Below are 14387 nucleotides of genomic sequence, written 5' to 3' on the forward strand. Positions count from 1 at the left end.
GTTAGATGGGTTTCCTTGTGCCTTCACACACACACACGCACTTTCTAGCCCTCTTAAGGACAAAAGGATGCGTGAGTCTACATAGGGCCAGTGGCGCAGTGGATAACGCGTCTGACTACGGATCAGAAGATTGTAGGTTCGACTCCTATTTGGCTCGGAAGGGTTGTAGGTCCCTGTTTGATTATATTCCTGTGGAATTCTTATTTACCTCAGACTTGTTGTAGGTTCAATATTCTCCAGCAGGACTCATCCAGCAGTTGTTCCACGGTGGAGCGCAAGTAATAGGACCACGGCTAGTTAAACGTTTCCCATTTGCTGCTGGACTCTATGTGATGGCCGTCACGTGGTGTGCTGCTTTTGTATTTCAACATGGGTCCCTGATTCTCTTAATTTCAAAAAATCTTGTTGACCAAAGTGTGTGTGCGCGAGGGTCTGTGGACGTAGGCAGGTGTGTGCACTTGAATGCTTACCCATTTACATGTGTGAGAGGAACAAACCAACTCCCTGTGGGCTGCAGGCTTACAACTGGTAGCCCCAGTAGCCAGGCAGAACCACAGGTAAGAATAGAGAGAGAAAGTTGGACCATTATTAGAGAAGGCCCATGAGCATCTTGCACTGCTACCTTCTTCCCCAATCGGCCAAGACCTCTCTATTAGGGTAGAGGGTGAACATTTCTTGGACCTCAGAAACTGAGGGATGTAGACCCAATATGTCCTCCAAGCGCCTAGAGACCTGGTGCCCAATCTGGCATGGTGTTTTTCAGCTTACCCGACCAATCCGGTTGCAAGGTGGACTGTAACAATACTGCTAAAAAGGCACTCCCAGACATCCCTGAGGCCTTCATTTGCATAGGCCCTGCCCTTCTCTTTGTCCTGCTTCCCACAAAGCAATGCAACACTGCAGCAGTATAGATTTGGGGGTGGTGAAGAATAATGACAGGGAGGCTAAAAAAGAGAAAGAAAAGTCCCAGAAGTCCTGCAGGCTTCCTTGCTAAATGCAGCTGAACATAGAGCGCACCTTCTTTACTGCAAAGCAAATACATAAAAAATGTTGAGGAGAGACTAATTGAAAAATACATATTACGGGGACAGCACTGGGACCTGCTTTATTTTTTCAATTAGTCTTGAAAACAAAAAAGATTTCTCTCCTAAAAGCTGTTAAAAATATGGAACGCTTCACGAATTTGCGTGTCATCCTTGCGCAGGGGCCATGATAATCTTCTCTGTATCGTTCCAATTTTAGTATATGTGCTGCCGAAGCGAGCACACTTTATTGATGAGCTGACAATGTTTATAAACTCTCTAAATCTACAGTCTCTAGACAAAGGGTGGCCTGGCAGAGATGCTCAGATGGCCAGTACGCATTCAAATCTGAGCCAATGGTCAAAAATGTATGAAGAGTAGCAATCCATTATTCTTCACTGCATTTGTGGTCCAAGACTAAACACACCGTAAGTATGTAGATTATGCCAGGTTTGCAAAGGCTCATGGTTCGGGCTACAGACAAGGAGCATTGTGACGTCACGCTGCCTGTGGAACAGTGATATTAAAGGTGAAACAGCTGCACAGTAGGTTAGGTGAAGGGCTCTGAGAGTGGAAAGGCAGCATGCTTGGGTCTCTGGAAAAGGTGAGCCTATGATAATGTGTCTGAATTTTCGCCTGTGTTGTAATATTAAACCCCATATTGTTGTAAACGCCTACTTACTAAGGAGTTCTCAAGCTCAGCCCCACACAGACCTGGAACTGATTATGTTAATGCAAACTATTTAAGAAACTGAGCCTGATCTAAAACATTTCCTTGGATCTAGGACCATTTCGCCTAGCTTTTAGGTCCTTCCTTCTACTAAAGTACTTTGTACAACTTAGGAAAACCTCACAGTACAGACTTTCAGGAGGTTAGATGGGTTTCCTTGTGCCTTCACACACACACACACACACTTTCTAGCCCTCTTAAGGACAAAAGGATGCGTGAGTCTACATAGGGCCAGTGGCGCAATGGATAACGCGCCTGACTACGGATCAGAAGATTGTAGGTTCGACTCCTATCTGGCTCGGAAGGGTTGTAGGTCCCTGTTTGATTATATTCCTGTGGAATTCTTATTTACCTCAGACTTGTTGTAGGTTCAATATTCTCCAGCAGGATTCATCCAGCAGTTGTTCCACGGTAGAGCGCAAGTAATAGGACCACGGGTAGTTAAACGTTTCCCATTTGCTGCTGGACTCTATGTGATGGCCGTCACGTGGTGTGCTGCTTTTGTATTTCAACATGGGTCCCTGATTCTCTTAATTACAAAAAATCTTGTTGACAAAAGTGTGTGTGCGCGAGGGTCTGTGGACGTAGGCAGGTGTGTGCACTTGAATGCTTACCCATTTACATGTGTGAATGAACAAACCAACTCCTTGTGGGCTGCTGGCTTACAACTGGTAGCCCCAGTAGCCAGGCAGAACCACAGGTAAGAATAGAGAGAGATAGTTGGTCCATTATTAGAGAAGGCCCATGAGCATCTTGCACTGCTACCTTCTTCCCCGATCGGCCGCAATCGGCCAAGACCTGTCTATTAGGGTAGAGGGTGAACATTTCTTGGACCTCAGAAACTGAGGGATGTAGACCCAAAATGTCCTCCAAGCGCCTAGAGACCTGGTGCCCAATCTGGCATGGTGTTTTTCAGCTTACCCGACCAATCCGGTTGCAAGGTGGACTTTAACAATACTGCTAAAAAGGCACTCCCAGACATCCCTGAGGCCTTCATTTGCATAGGCCCTGCCCTTCTCTTTGTCCTGCTTCCCACAAAGCAACGCAACACTGCAGCAGTATAGATTTGGGGGTGGTGAAGAATAATGACAAGGAGGCTAAAAAAGAGAAAGAAAAGTCCCAGAAGTCCTGCAGGCTTCCTTGCTAAATGCAGCTGAACATAGAGCGCACCTTCTTTACTGCAAAGCAAATACATTAAAAATGTTGAGGAGAGACTAATTGAAAAATACATATTACGGGGACAGCACTGGGACCTGCTTTATTGAGCTGACAATGTTTATAAACTCTCTAAATCTACAGTCTCTAGACATAGGGTAGCCTGGCAGAGATGCTCAGATGGCCAGTACGCATTCAAATCTGAGCCAATGGTCAAAAATGTATGAAGAGTAGCAATCCATTATTCTTCACTGCATTTGTGGTCCAAGACTAAACACACCGTAAGTATGTAGATTATGCCGGGTTTGCAAAGGCTCATGGTTCGGGCTACAGACAAGGAGCATTGTGACGTCACGCTGCCTGTGGAACAGTGATATTAAAGGTGAAACAGCTGCACAGTAGGTTAGGTGAAGGGCTCTGAGAGTGGAAAGGCAGCATGCTTGGGTCCCTGGACAAGGTGAGCTTATGATAATGTGTCTGAATTTTCGCCTGTGTTGTAATATTAAACCCCTTATTGTTGTAAACGCCTACTTACTAAGTAGTTCTCAAGCTCAGCCCCACACAGACCTGGAACTGATTATGTTAATGCAAACTATTTAAGAAACTGAGCCTGATCTAAAACATTTCCTTGGATCTAGGACCATTTCGCCTAGCTTTTAGGTCCTTCCTTCTCCTAAAGTACTTTGTACAACTTAGGAAAACCTCACAGTACAGACTTTCAGGAGGTTAGATGGGTTTCCTTGTGCCTTCACACACACACACGCACTTTCTAGCCCTCTTAAGGACAAAAGGATGAGTGAGTCTACATAGGGCCAGTGGCGCAGTGGATAACGCGTCTGACTACGGATTAGAAGATTGTAGGTTCGACTCCTATCTGGCTCGGAAGGGTTGTAGGTCCCTGTTTGATTATATTCCTGTGGAATTCTTATTTACCTCAGACTTGTTGTAGGTTCAATATTCTCCAGCAGGATTCATCCAGCAGTTGTTCCACGGTAGAGCGCAAGTAATAGGACCACGGCTAGTTAAACGTTTCCCATTTGCTGCTGGACTCTATGTGATGGCCGTCACGTGGTGTGCTGCTTTTGTATTTCAATATGGGTCCCTGATTCTCTTAATTACAAAAAATCTTGTTGACAAAAGTGTGTGTGCGCGAGGGTCTGTGGACGTAGGCAGGTGTGTGCACTTGAATGCTTACCCATTTACATGTGTGAATGAACAAACCAACTCCTTGTGGGCTGCTGGCTTACAACTGGTAGCCCCAGTAGCCAGGCAGAACCACAGGTAAGAATAGAGAGAGAAAGTTGGTCCATTATTAGAGAAGGCCCATGAGCATCTTGCACTGCTACCTTCTTCCCCGATCGGCCGCAATCGGCCAAGACCTCTCTATTAGGGTAGAGGGTGAACATTTCTTGGACCTCAGAAACTGAGGGATGTAGACCCAATATGTCCTCCAAGCGCCTAGAGACCTGGTGCCCAATCTGGCATGGTGTTTTTCAGCTTACCCGACCAATCCGGTTGCAAGGTGGACTTTAACAATACTGCTAAAAAGGCACTCCCAGACATACCTGAGGCCTTCATTTGCATAGGCCCTGCCCTTCTCTTTGTCCTGCTTCCCACAAAGCAACGCAACACTGCAGCAGTATAGATTTGGGGGTGGTGAAGAATAATGACAGAGAGGCTAAAAAAGAGAAAGAAAAGTCCCAGAAGTCCTGCAGGCTTCCTTGCTAAATGCAGCTGAACATAGAGCGCACCTTCTTTACTGCAAAGCAAATACATAAAAAATGTTGAGGAGAGACTAATTGAAAAATACATATTACGGGGACAGCACTGGGACCTGCTTTATTTTTTCAATTAGTCTTGAAAACAAAGAAGATTTCTCTCCTAAAAGCTGTTAAAAATATGGAACGCTTCACAAATTTGCGTGTCATCCTGCGCAGGGGCCATGCTAATCTTCTCTGTATCGTTCCAATTTTAGTATATGTGCTGCCGAAGCGAGCACACTTTATTGATGAGCTGACAATGTTTATAAACTCTCTAAATCTACAGTCTCTATACATAGGGTGGCCTGGCAGAGATGCTCAGATGGCCAGTACGCATTCAAATCTGAGCCAATGGTCAAAAATGTATGAAGAGTAGCAATCCATTATTCTTCACTGCATTTGTGGTCCAAGACTAAACACACCGTAAGTATGTAGATTATGCCAGATTTGCAAAGGCTCATGGTTCGGGCTACAGACAAGGAGCATTGTGACGTCACGCTGCCTGTGGAACAGTGATATTAAAGGTGAAACAGCTGCACAGTAGGTTAGGTGAAGGGCTCTGAGAGTGGAAAGGCAGCATGCTTGGGTCTCTGGACAAGGTGAGCCTATGATAATGTCTCTGAATTTTCGCCTGTGTTGTAATATTAAACCCCTTATTGTTGTAAACGCCTACTTACTAAGGAGTTCTCAAGCTCAGCCCCACACAGACCTGGAACTGATTATGTTAATGCAAACTATTTAAGAAACTGAGCCTGATCTAAAACATTTCCTTGGATCTAGGACCATTTCGCCTAGCTTTTAGGTCCTTCCTTCTCCTAAAGTACTTTGTACAACTTAGGAAAACCTCACAGTACAGACTTTCAGGAGGTTAGATGGGTTTCCTTGTGCCTTCACACACACACACACACTTTCTAGCCCTCTTAAGGACAAAAGGATGCGTGAGTCTACATAGGGCCAGTGGCGCAATGGATAACGCGTCTGACTACGGATCTGAAGATTGTAGGTTCGACTCCTATCTGGCTCGGAAGGGTTGTAGGTCCCTGTTTGATTATATTCCTATGGAATTCTTATTTACCTCAGACTTGTTGTAGGTTCAATATTCTCCAGCAGGATTCATCCAGCAGTTGTTCCACGGTAGAGCGCAAGTAATAGGACCACGGCTAGTTAAACGTTTCCCATTTGCTGCTGGACTCTATGTGATGGCCGTCATGTGGTGTGCTGCTTTTGTATTTCAACATGGGTCCCTGATTCTCTTAATTACAAAAAATCTTGTTGACAAAAGTGTGTGTGCGCGAAGGTCTGTGGACGTAGGCAGGTGTGTGCAATTGAATGCTTACCCATTTACATGTGTGAATGAACAAACCAACTCCTTGTGGGCTGCTAGCTTACAACTGGTAGCCCCAGTAGCCAGGCAGAACCACAGGTAAGAATAGAGAGAGAAAGTTGGTCCATTATTAGAGAAGGCCCATGAGCATCTTGCACTGCTACCTTCCTCCCCGATCGGCCGCAATCGGCCAAGACCTCTCTATTAGGGTAGAGGGTGAACATTTCTTGGACCTCAGAAACTGAGGGATGTAGACCCAATATGTCCTCCAAGCGCCTAGAGGCCTGGTGCCCAATCTGGCATGGTGTTTTTCAGCTTACCCGAGCAATCCGGTTGCAAGGTGGACTTTAACAATACTGCTAAAAAGGCACTCCCAGACATCCCTGAGGCCTTCATTTGCATAGGCCCTGCCCTTCTCTTTGTCCTGCTTCCCACAAAGCAACGCAACACTGCAGCAGTATAGATTTGGGGGTGGTGAAGAATAATGACAAGGAGGCTAAAAAAGAGAAAGAAAAGTCCCAGAAGTCCTGCAGGCTTCCTTGCTAAATGCAGCTGAACATAGAGCGCACCTTCTTTACTGCAAAGCAAATACATTAAAAATGTTGAGGAGAGACTAATTGAAAAATACATATTACGGGGACAGCACTGGGACCTGCTTTATTTTTTCAATTAGTCTTGAAAACAAAAAAGATTTCTCTCCTAAAAGCTGTTAAAAATATGGAACGCTTCACGGTTTTGCGTGTCATCCTTGCGCAGGGGCCATGCTAATCTTCTATGTATCGTTCCAATTTTAGTATATGTGCTGCCGAAGCGAGCACACTTTATTGATGAGCTGACAATGTTTATAAACTCTCTAAATCTACAGTCTCTAGACATAGGGTAGCCTGGCAGAGATGATCAGATGGCCAGTACGCATTCAAATCTGAGCCAATGGTCAAAAATGTATGAAGAGTAGCAATCCATTATTCTTCACTGCATTTGTGGTCCAAGACTAAACACACCGTAAGTATGTAGAATATGCCAGGTTTGCAAAGGCGCATGGTTCGGGCTACAGACAAGGAGCATTGTGACGACACGCTGCCTGTGGAACAGTGATATTAAAGGTGAAACAGCTGCACAGTAGGTTAGGTGAAGGGCTCTGAGAGTGGAAAGGCAGCATGCTTGGGTCCCTGGACAAGGTGAGCTTATAATAATGTGTCTGAATGTTCGCCTGTGTTGTAATATTAAACCCCTTATTGTTGTAAACGCCTACTTACTAAGGAGTTCTCAAGCTCAGCCCCACACAGACCTGGAACTGATTATGTTAATGCAAACTATTTAAGAAACTGAGCCTGATCTAAAACATTTCCTTGGATCTAGGACCATTTCGCCTAGCTTTTAGGTCCTTCCTTCTCCTAAAGTACTTTGTACAACTTAGGAAAACCTCACAGTACAGACTTTCAGAAGGTTAGATGGGTTTCCTTGTGCCTTCACACACACACACACACTTTCTAGCCCTCTTAAGGACAAAAGGATGCGTGAGTCTACATAGGGCCAGTGGCGCAATGGATAACGCGTCTGACTACGGATCAGAAGATTGTAGGTTCGACTCCTATCTGGCTCGGAAGGGTTGTAGGTCCCTGTTTGATTATATTCCTGTGGAATTCTTATTTACCTCAGACTTGTTGTAGGTTCAATATTCTCCAGCAGGATTCATCCAGCAGTTGTTCCACGGTAGAGCGCAAGTAATAGGACCACGGCTAGTTAAACGTTTCCCATTTGCTGCTGGACTCTATGTGATGGCCGTCACGTGGTGTGCTGCTTTTGTATTTCAACATGGGTCCCTGATTCTCTTAATTACAAAAAATCTTGTTGACAAAAGTGTGTGTGCGCGAGGGGCTGTGGACGTAGGCAGGTGTGTGCACTTGAATGCTTACCCATTTACATGTGTGAATGAACAAACCAACTCCTTGTGGGCTGCTGGCTTACAACTGGTAGCCCCAGTAGCCAGGCAGAACCACAGGTAAGAATAGAGAGAGAAAGTTGGTCCATTATTAGAGAAGGCCCATGAGCATCTTGCACTGCTACCTTCTTCCCCGATCGGCCGCAATCGGCCAAGACCTGTCTATTAGGGTAGAGGGTGAACATTTCTTGGACCTCAGAAACTGAGGGATGTAGACCCAATATGTCCTCCAAGCGCCTAGAGACCTGGTGCCCAATCTGGCATGGTGTTTTTCAGCTTACCCGACCAATCCGGTTGCAAGGTGGACTTTAACAATACTGCTAAAAAGGCACTCCCAGACATCCCTGAGGCCTTCATTTGCATAGGCCCTGCCCTTCTCTTTGTCCTGCTTCCCACAAAGCAACGCAACACTGCAGCAGTATAGATTTGGGGGTGGTGAAGAATAATGACAGAGAGGCTAAAAAAGAGAAAGAAAAGTCCCAGAAGTCCTGCAGGCTTCCTTGCTAAATGCAGCTGAACATAGAGCGCACCTTCTTTACTGCAAAGCAAATACATTAAAAATGTTGAGGAGAGACTAATTGAAAAATACATATTACGGGGACAGCACTGGGACCTGCTTTATTTTTTCAATTAGTCTTGAAAACAAAAAAGATTTCTCTCCTAAAAGCTGTTAAAAATATGGAACGCTTCACGAATTTGCGTGTCATCCTGCGCAGGGGCCATGCTAATCTTCTCTGTATCGTTCCAATTTTAGTATATGTGCTGCCGAAGCGAGCACACTTTATTGATGAGCTGACAATGTTTATAAACTCTCTAAATCTACAGTCTCTATACATAGGGTGGCCTGGCAGAGATGCTCAGATGGCCAGTACGCATTCAAATCTGAGCCAATGGTCAAAAATGTATGAAGAGTAGCAATCCATTATTCTTCACTGCATTTGTGGTCCAAGACTAAACACACCGTAAGTATGTAGATTATGCCAGGTTTGCAAAGGCTCATGGTTCGGGCTACAGACAAGGAGCATTGTGACGTCACGCTGCCTGTGGAACAGTGATATTAAAGGTGAAACAGCTGCACAGTAGGTTAGGTGAAGGGCTCTGAGAGTGGAAAGGCAGCATGCTTGGGTCTCTGGACAAGGTGAGCCTATGATAATGTGTCTGAATTTTCGCCTGTGTTGTAATATTAAACCCCTTATTGTTGTAAACGCCTACTTACTAAGGAGTTCTCAAGCTCAGCCCCACACAGACCTGGAACTGATTATGTTAATGCAAACTATTTAAGAAACTGAGCCTGATCTAAAACATTTCCTTGGATCTAGGACCATTTCGCCTAGCTTTTAGGTCCTTCCTTCTCCTAAAGTACTTTGTACAACTTAGGAAAACCTCACAGTACAGACTTTCAGGAGGTTAGATGGGTTTCCTTGTGCCTTCACACACACACACACACTTTCTAGCCCTCTTAAGGACAAAAGGATGCATGAGTCTACATAGGGCCAGTGGCGCAATGGATAACGCGTCTGACTACGGATCTGAAGATTGTAGGTTCGACTCCTATCTGGCTCGGAAGGGTTGTAGGTCCCTGTTTGATTATATTCCTATGGAATTCTTATTTACCTCAGACTTGTTGTAGGTTCAATATTCTCCAGCAGGATTCATCCAGCAGTTGATCCACGGTAGAGCGCAAGTAATAGGACCACGGCTGGTTAAACGTTTCCCATTTGCTGCTGGACTCTATGTGATGGCCGTCACGTGGTGTGCTGCTTTTGTATTTCAACATGGGTCCCTGATTCTCTTAATTACAAAAAACTCTTGTTGACAAAAGTGTGTGTGCGCGAAGGTCTGTGGACGTAGGCAGGTGTGTGCAATTGAATGCTTACCCATTTACATGTGTGAATGAACAAACCAACTTCTTGTGGGCTGCTAGCTTACAACTGGTAGCCCTAGTAGCCAGGCAGAACCACAGGTAAGAATAGAGAGAGAAAGTTGGTCCATTATTAGAGAAGGCCCATGAGCATCTTGCACTGCTACCTTCTTCCCCGATCGGCCGCAATCGGCCAAGACCTGTCTATTAGGGTAGAGGGTGAACATTTCTTGGACCTCAGAAACTGAGGGATGTAGACCCAATATGTCCTCCAAGCGCCTAGAGACCTGGTGCCCAATCTGGCATGGTGTTTTTCAGCTTACCCGACCAATCCGGTTGCAAGGTGGACTTTAACAATACTGCTAAAAAGGCACTCCCAGACATCCCTGAGGCCTTCATTTGCATAGGCCCTGCCCTTCTCTTTGTCCTGCTTCCCACAAAGCAACGCAACACTGCAGCAGTATAGATTTGGGGGTGGTGAAGAATAATGACAAGGAGGCTAAAAAAGAGAAAGAAAAGTCCCAGAAGTCCTGCAGGCTTCCTTGCTAAATGCAGCTGAACATAGAGCGCACCTTCTTTACTGCAAAGCAAATACATTAAAAATGTTGAGGAGAGACTAATTTAAAAATACATATTACGGGGACAGCACTGGGACCTGCTTTATTTTTTCAATTAGTCTTGAAAACAAAGAAGATTTCTCTCCTAAAAGCTGTTAAAAATATGGAACGCTTCACGAATGTGCGTGTCATCCTGCGCAGGGGCCATGCTAATCTTCTCTGTATCGTTCCAATTTTAGTATATGTGCTGCCGAAGCGAGCACACTTTATTGATGAGCTGACAATGTTTATAAACTCTCTAAATCTACAGTCTCTATACATAGGGTGGCCTGGCAGAGATGCTCAGATGGCCAGTACGCATTCAAATCTGAGCCAATGGTCAAAAATGTATGAAGAGTAGCAATCCATTATTCTTCACTGCATTTGTGGTCCAAGACTAAACACACCGTAAGTATGTAGATTATGCCAGGTTTGCAAAGGCTCATGGTTCGGGCTACAGACAAGGAGCATTGTGACGTCACGCTGCCTGTGGAACAGTGATATTAAAGGTGAAACAGCTGCACAGTAGGTTAGGTGAAGGGCTCTGAGAGTGGAAAGGCAGCATGCTTGGGTCTCTGGACAAGGTGAGCCTATGATAATGTGTCTGAATTTTCGCCTGTGTTGTAATATTAAACCCCTTATTGTTGTAAACGCCTACTTACTAAGGAGTTCTCAAGCTCAGCCCCACACAGACCTGGAACTGATTATGTTAATGCAAACTATTTAAGAAACTGAGCCTGATCTAAAACATTTCCTTGGATCTAGGACCATTTCGCCTAGCTTTTAGGTCCTTCCTTCTCCTAAAGTACTTTGTACAACTTAGGAAAACCTCACAGTACAGACTTTCAGGAGGTTAGATGGGTTTCCTTGTGCCTTCACACACACACACACACTTTCTAGCCCTCTTAAGGACAAAAGGATGCGTGAGTCTACATAGGGCCAGTGGCGCAATGGATAACGCGTCTGACTACGGATCTGAAGATTGTAGGTTCGACTCCTATCTGGCTCGGAAGGGTTGTAGGTCCCTGTTTGATTATATTCCTATGGAATTCTTATTTACCTCAGACTTGTTGTAGGTTCAATATTCTCCAGCAGGATTCATCCAGCAGTTGATCCACGGTAGAGCGCAAGTAATAGGACCACGGCTAGTTAAACGTTTCCCATTTGCTGCTGGACTCTATGTGATGGCCGTCACGTGGTGTGCTGCTTTTGTATTTCAACATGGGTCCCTGATTCTCTTAATTACAAAAAACTCTTGTTGACAAAAGTGTGTGTGCGCGAAGGTCTGTGGACGTAGGCAGGTGTGTGCAATTGAATGCTTACCCATTTACATGTGTGAATGAACAAACCAACTTCTTGTGGGCTGCTAGCTTACAACTGGTAGCCCTAGTAGCCAGGCAGAACCACAGGTAAGAATAGAGAGAGAAAGTTGGTCCATTATTAGAGAAGGCCCATGAGCATCTTGCACTGCTACCTTCTTCCCCGATCGGCCGCAATCGGCCAAGACCTGTCTATTAGGGTAGAGGGTGAACATTTCTTGGACCTCAGAAACTGAGGGATGTAGACCCAATATGTCCTCCAAGCGCCTAGAGACCTGGTGCCCAATCTGGCATGGTGTTTTTCAGCTTACCCGACCAATCCGGTTGCAAGGTGGACTTTAACAATACTGCTAAAAAGGCACTCCCAGACATCCCTGAGGCCTTCATTTGCATAGGCCCTGCCCTTCTCTTTGTCCTGCTTCCCACAAAGCAACGCAACACTGCAGCAGTATAGATTTGGGGGTGGTGAAGAATAATGACAAGGAGGCTAAAAAAGAGAAAGAAAAGTCCCAGAAGTCCTGCAGGCTTCCTTGCTAAATGCAGCTGAACATAGAGCGCACCTTCTTTACTGCAAAGCAAATACATTAAAAATGTTGAGGAGAGACTAATTTAAAAATACATATTACGGGGACAGCACTGGGACCTGCTTTATTTTTTCAATTAGTCTTGAAAACAAAAAAGATTTCTCTCCTAAAAGCTGTTAAAAATATGGAACGCTTCACGAATTTGCGTGTCATCCTTGCGCAGGGGCCATGCTAATCTTCTCTGTATCGTTCCAATTTTAGTATATGTGCTGCCGAAGCGAGCACACTTTATTGATGAGCTGACAATGTTTATAAACTCTCTAAATCTACAGTCTCTAGACATAGGGTAGCCTGGCAGAGATGATCAGATGGCCAGTACGCATTCAAATCTGAGCCAATGGTCAAATATGTATGAAGAGTAGCAATCCATTATTCTTCACTGCATTTGTGGTCCAAGACTAAACACACCGTAAGTATGTAGATTATGCCGGGTTTGCAAAGGCTCATGGTTCGGGCTACAGACAAGGAGCATTGTGACGTCACGCTGCCTGTGGAACAGTGATATTAAAGGTGAAACAGCTGCACAGTAGGTTAGGTGAAGGGCTCTGAGAGTGGAAAGGCAGCATGCTTGGGTCCCTGGACAAGGTGAGCTTATGATAATGTGTCTGAATTTTTGCCTGTGTTGTAATATTAAACCCCTTATTGTTGTAAACGCCTACTTACTAAGGAGTTCTCAAGCTCAGCCCCACACAGACCTGGAACTGATTATGTTAATGCAAACTATTTAAGAAACTGAGCCTGATCTAAAACATTTCCTTGGATCTAGGACCATTTCGCCTAGCTTTTAGGTCCTTCCTTCTCCTAAAGTACTTTGTACAACTTAGGAAAACCTCACAGTACAGACTTTCAGGAGGTTAGATGGGTTTCCTTGTGCCTTCACACACACACACGCACTTTCTAGCCCTCTTAAGGACAAAAGGATGAGTGAGTCTACATAGGGCCAGTGGCGCAGTGGATAACGCGTCTGACTACGGATTAGAAGATTGTAGGTTCGACTCCTATCTGGCTCGGAAGGGTTGTAGGTCCCTGTTTGATTATATTCCTGTGGAATTCTTATTTACCTCAGACTTGTTGTAGGTTCAATATTCTCCAGCAGGATTCATCCAGCAGTTGTTCCACGGTAGAGCGCAAGTAATAGGACCACGGCTAGTTAAAGGTTTCCCATTTGCTGCTGGACTCTATGTGATGGCCGTCACGTGGTGTGCTGCTTTTGTATTTCAATATGGGTCCCTGATTCTCTTAATTACAAAAAATCTTGTTGACAAAAGTGTGTGTGCGCGAGGGTCTGTGGGCGTAGGCAGGTGTGTGCACTTGAATGCTTACCCATTTACATGTGTGAATGAACAAACCAACTCCTTGTGGGCTGCTGGCTTACAACTGGTAGCCCCAGTAGCCAGGCAGAACCACAGGTAAGAATAGAGAGAGAAAGTTGGTCCATTATTAGAGAAGGCCCATGAGCATCTTGCACTGCTACCTTCTTCCCCGATCGGCCGCAATCGGCCAAGACCTCTCTATTAGGGTAGAGGGTGAACATTTCTTGGACCTCAGAAACTGAGGGATGTAGACCCAATATGTCCTCCAAGCGCCTAGAGACCTGGTGCCCAATCTGGCATGGTGTTTTTCAGCTTACCCGACCAATCCGGTTGCAAGGTGGACTTTAACAATACTGCTAAAAAGGCACTCCCAGACATACCTGAGGCCTTCATTTGCATAGGCCCTGCCCTTCTCTTTGTCCTGCTTCCCACAAAGCAACGCAACACTGCAGCAGTATAGATTTGGGGGTGGTGAAGAATAATGACAGAGAGGCTAAAAAAGAGAAAGAAAAGTCCCAGAAGTCCTGCAGGCTTCCTTGCTAAATGCAGCTGAACATAGAGCGCACCTTCTTTACTGCAAAGCAAATACATTAAAAATGTTGAGGAGAGACTAATTGAAAAATACATATTACGGGGACAGCACTGGGACCTGCTTTATTTTTTCAATTAGTCTTGAAAACAAAGAAGATTTCTCTCCTAAAAGCTGTTAAAAATATGGAACGCTTCACGAATTTGCGTGTCATCCTGCGCAGGGGCCATGCTAATCTTCTCTGTATCGTTC

The 14387-nt window shown here is 45.1% G+C and overlaps 7 non-coding genes and 1 pseudogene across 7 annotated transcripts; 1 reads left to right on the top strand and 7 right to left on the bottom strand.

Moving 5' to 3' along the window:
• Window positions 1-1159: 1159 nt before the first annotated feature.
• LOC147667134 (U6 spliceosomal RNA) lies at window positions 1160-1266 on the bottom strand. The gene has a single exon (XR_015304673.1). It is a non-coding gene; the product is annotated as a U6 spliceosomal RNA (small nuclear RNA).
• Window positions 1267-4800: 3534 nt separating this feature from the next.
• LOC147667135 (U6 spliceosomal RNA) lies at window positions 4801-4906 on the bottom strand. Its single transcript, XR_015304702.1, has one exon. It is a non-coding gene; the product is annotated as a U6 spliceosomal RNA (small nuclear RNA).
• A 1796-nt stretch (window positions 4907-6702) lies between these two features.
• On the bottom strand, window positions 6703-6809 carry LOC147667136 (U6 spliceosomal RNA). The gene has a single exon (XR_015304691.1). It is a non-coding gene; the product is annotated as a U6 spliceosomal RNA (small nuclear RNA).
• Window positions 6810-7521: 712 nt separating this feature from the next.
• Window positions 7522-7594, top strand: TRNAR-ACG (transfer RNA arginine (anticodon ACG)). Its single transcript has one exon. It is a non-coding gene; the product is annotated as a tRNA-Arg (tRNA).
• Window positions 7595-8605: 1011 nt separating this feature from the next.
• On the bottom strand, window positions 8606-8711 carry LOC147667138 (U6 spliceosomal RNA). The gene has a single exon (XR_015304700.1). It is a non-coding gene; the product is annotated as a U6 spliceosomal RNA (small nuclear RNA).
• Window positions 8712-10508: 1797 nt separating this feature from the next.
• LOC147667139 (U6 spliceosomal RNA) lies at window positions 10509-10614 on the bottom strand. Its single transcript, XR_015304701.1, has one exon. It is a non-coding gene; the product is annotated as a U6 spliceosomal RNA (small nuclear RNA).
• A 1797-nt stretch (window positions 10615-12411) lies between these two features.
• Window positions 12412-12518, bottom strand: LOC147667140 (U6 spliceosomal RNA). Its single transcript, XR_015304614.1, has one exon. It is a non-coding gene; the product is annotated as a U6 spliceosomal RNA (small nuclear RNA).
• A 1796-nt stretch (window positions 12519-14314) lies between these two features.
• Window positions 14315-14387, bottom strand: LOC147667141 (U6 spliceosomal RNA; annotated as a pseudogene; the record flags this gene model as incomplete).

This window comes from Lissotriton vulgaris, unplaced genomic scaffold, assembly GCF_964263255.1.
Source record: "Lissotriton vulgaris unplaced genomic scaffold, aLisVul1.2 SCAFFOLD_2072, whole genome shotgun sequence".
NCBI classification, from domain to species: Eukaryota; Metazoa; Chordata; class Amphibia; order Caudata; family Salamandridae; genus Lissotriton; species Lissotriton vulgaris.